This window comes from Pinus tabuliformis, chromosome X (assembly GCF_031772625.1).
Source record: "Pinus tabuliformis cultivar Carrire ecotype Pingquan chromosome X, CPIR1, whole genome shotgun sequence".
Taxonomy (NCBI): Eukaryota; Viridiplantae; Streptophyta; class Pinopsida; order Pinales; family Pinaceae; genus Pinus; species Pinus tabuliformis.
Genome location: NC_142308.1, coordinates 1,743,303,443 through 1,743,308,017, shown reverse-complemented (window position 1 = coordinate 1,743,308,017; position 4,575 = coordinate 1,743,303,443).

Here is a 4,575-nt window from a genome sequence, read left to right as displayed (position 1 = left end):
CTTTTGAGGATCTAAAAAATCTTGTATCAACAGCCCTAGTGCTAAGGGGCCCCAACTGGGATTTTCCATTAGAGCAGTTATTGGACAGGAAGAAGATAAAAAGCCATATGCAATATATTATATCAGTAAAAACCTATTTCCTACTGAATTAAACTATACTGTGACTGAAAAAGAATTTTTAGCTTTAATATATGCTGTAAATAAATTTAGACATTATATAACCAGATATCCTGTAGTTTTATATACAGATCACTCTGCCATTAAATATTTAGCAAATAAACCTGTTACAAATGGAAGAGTGATAAGATGGTTGATTCTCTTGCAGGAATTTGACATCACAATTAAGGATCGACGTAGAAAAGAAAACCCTGTAGCTGATTTCCTCTCAAGAATGCCAAAGCCAGCTGACGTAACAGCAGTTGAGGATTAATTTCCTGATGAACATCTATTTGTTGTTACTGTCAGAACACCATGGTACGCGGATGTTGCAAATTACTTGGCAGTAGGCAAATTACCTAAGCACCTAACGCCTAATGAAAGAAAACAAATAGTGCAGCGCAATACCCGATTTTCTTGGATTGAAGGTTACTTATTCCATACAGGGGCAGATATGCACATCAGAAGATGTGTCCGGGAAGGTGAAGTATTTTACATTCTAAAAGCATGCCACGATGGGCCGTGTGGTGGACATTTTGCAGACCAAAGTACTGGTCACAAAGTCTTACAAACATGCTATTACTGGCCCGCTATCTTTAAAGATGCTAAAAATTTTGTTCAAGCCTGTGATAGCTTCCAGAGGGCGGGACACCCTGGACAATCTGATGAGATGCCTCTGAACCCGCAATTAGTAAATGAGCCTTTTGAATGATGGGCGCTAGATTTTATTGGTCCTATTAACCCACCATCTAATAAAAAACATGCATACTGGTTGCAATAGGGTATGTTACTAAATGGGTTGAAGCAGAGGTGCTGCCAAGAGCTACAGAGGATTCAGTAATACATTTTCTTTTCCAATTATTTGTGCGATATGGCCTGCCAAGAGACATAATTACAGATGGAGGACCGCAATTCGTAGGTAATAAGATTGCTACAACATTGAGGAATTACCATATTTTGCACAAAATTACAACTCCATACCACCCGTAGGCAAATGGCCAAGTAGAAAGTACTAATAAGGTAATTAAGGCAATACTTACAAAAACAGTTGCATCACACAAACATGACTGGGTTCAAGATTTCCAGAATCCTTGTGGGCATACCGCACAACATGGAGAAACACCACGGGATATTCACCATATCAATTAGTATTTGGTAAGGAACCCACCTTCCTAATAGAATTCGAGATTCAAACGTTCAGAACAGCGCATGAGGTGGGTTTGAATTCAAATGGAGCTCAGACCAATAGATTACAACAAATCAATGAATTAGATGAAATCAGGCTCTCAACTCTTCAACGCACTGCATTAATTCAACAACAGAGCGCGAAATGGCATGATGCCCTTATTAAAAAGAAAATCTTCCACAAAGTAGACTGGGCACTCCTATACGATTTAAGGTTCCAGGATTTCCCTGGAAAACTCTAGACTAGATGGCTAGGACCTTATGAGATACAAAAAGTGCATGATAATGACACCATTAAATTGACAACCATTGATGGATCTGGATATTATTTCAAAGTGAATGGTCATCGAGTGCGACTTTATCACAAACCGCTTACCAAGGAGTCCTTTTACCAACAGTTACGGGAAGATTCCCCCATGCAAATTCTTTCTGAGGAGGTTAACCCATCCTCAGCTTCAATCCAGTAAACAACTCATTTTCTTTTGAATTTTGTATATAATTTTTTATTTTTATTTTTATTTATTTAATTTTTTTTTAATTTGCTTGTACAAACTGTTTTTGTATAGATTTTAGTGCTGTTCCATTTAAGGAACAATTGTTGTTCCTCTTAAGGAACAATTGTTGTTCCTCTTAAGGAACAACAGTCGTTCCATTTAAGGAACAATTGTTGTTCCTCTTAAGGAATAGCAGCCGTTCCATTTAAGGAACAACATTTTTCTCTTTATTTAATTTTCATGTTGTTTCTCTTAAGGAACAATTGCTGTTCCTCTTAAGGAACAACAACTGTTCCATTTAAGGAACAACAGTTTTTGCGTGAGTTTTCATTTTTTTGCTGTTCCTCTTAAGGAACAACTGCCATTACTCTTAAGGAACAACAACCGTTCCTCTTAAGGAACAACTGCCATTCCTCTTAAGGAACAATAGCCGTTCCTCTTAAGGAACTGCAGTTTTGCGTGTTTATATTATTGTTGTTCCTCTTAAGGAACAACTGTTGTTCCTCCTAAAGAACAACAACCGTTCCATTTAAGGAACAACAATGTTGCGTGTTTGCATTTTTGCGGTTCCTCCTAAGAAACAACTGCTATCCCTCTTAAGGAACAACATCCGTTCCATTTAAGGAACAACAGTTCCGCGTGTGGTCTAGTTTTTCTATTCCATTTAAGGAACAACTGTTGTTCCTCTTAAGGAACAACAGCCGTTCCATTTAAGGAACAATAATCTCGTTTGTTTGTCTTTTTGTTGTTCCTCTTAAGGAACAATTGCTATTACTCTAAAGGAACAATAGTCGTTCCTCTTAAGGAACAACATTCGCTCCTCGTTAAGGAACAATAGTTTTGCGTGTTTATATTTTTTGTTGTTCCTCTAAAGGAACAACTGATGTTCCTCTAAAGGAACAACTGATGTTCCTCTTAAGGAACAACAACCGTTCCTCTTAAGGAACAACAGATTTGTGTGTTTATATTTTTGCTGTTTCTCTTAAGGAACAATAGCCATTCCATTTAAGGAAAAACAATTCTGTGTTTTCGCATGTTGCTATTCCTCTTAAGGAACAATTGTTGTCCCTCTTAAGGAACAACAACCGTTCCATTTAAGGAACAGTCGTTGTCCCTCTTAAGGAACAACAACCGTTCCATTTAAGGAACAGTCGTTGTCCCTCTTAAGGAACAACAACCGTTCCATTTAAGGAACAACAACCCCATTTACATTTGTTTGCGCTGTTCCGTTTAAGGAACAATTGCTGTTCCCTTTAAGGAACAACAACCGTTCCATCTAAGGAACAACAATTTTGTATGCGCGTGTTTACGTTGTTCCATTTAAGGAACAGTTGTTGTTCCTACTAAGGAACAGTTGCTGTTCCTCCTAAGGAACAAAAGTTTCGTCATTTTTTTTCTTGTTGTTGTTCCTTTTAAGGAACAACAATTTCGTTTTGGTTTGTTTTTATGTTGTTCCGCCGAAGGATCAACACTTTCACTTGTGTCTATTTTACTTATTGTTCCTCTTAAGGAACAACAATTTCGTGTGCAATTTTTTTTAATCTTTCTTCCATTCCTCTTAAGGAATAATAGTTTTTGCGTGCAATTGTCTTTTTGTTGTTCCTCTTAAGGAACACCAGTTGTTCCATTTAAAGAACAAAACCTTTTTTTTTTAGTGCATTTTTTGGTGAATAATGTTTCACCCTTCACGATCCTTTGAAAGAAAGAATACAAATATATGCAAGGATACAAAATTAGAGGTTACTGGAATAAGCAAATCAAAGAAAAAATATCATCTTTAACGAGATTTCTTTGTATTGATTAGAAAAAGGGAAGGACACAACTATCTATATTACTTTGCTGTCCTTATCTTCATTAGAACTCAAATTGATTGATTACTTGTATCATGCTGGTTCTTCCCTAATTCTCACAATTCTCTTTCCCTATTGTCACTAAATAAGAATAAGGACATATTTTCTTCTATTGATATGTTCAGACTTCTTCCACCATCCCTACTCTTAAGGAATGTTGAGCCATCCTCTATATATAAACATGAAGTGCTATATAAAAGAAAAGAAAAAAGAAGGAAAGAATCTATATATATATATATATATATATATATATATATATATATATATATATATATATATATATATATATATATATATATATATATATGTTTACTAACAATTCTATGATTTGTCAGATGGAGGATAGGGGGTCTCATCATGCGCCAGCCTACCATGATCATAAGGAAGCAGTGAATTGGCATTCCTACTATGGCCACCACACCAGGGATATGATCTAATGGACACATCAGAAAAATAAAAGTCCTTGGAACAGGAGGTCTCATCACGAGCTGGCCTGCCCACCTTTCACTCCTTCCTAGTGAATGGCATTGTGATCCATCTGGTTACCAAGCTAGCACAATGGCCTCCATTCTGACATCACAAGGCACTCTCCCAAGTATACATAAAGGATCATGGTTCCAAAGGGTGAAAAAGCAACTTTGTCAAGGTTATAAACACCTGTGGGCAACAAAGCTCTACTGATGGTATTGGAGTCATATTTTTCAACGTCAATAGTAATTATAAACCCTTTCTTATTTCTTTATCTTTATTTCAAAAGAGATTATGTTCCCAATTATTTTTGAACCTTTTATGCATGAAAAATCGTTTAAAAAGTCAATCATAACGGTTTAAGTGGAATAATGACCGCATAGCATCTTACCCACGTCGGTTGTCCTTTTCCCTTTTTCGCA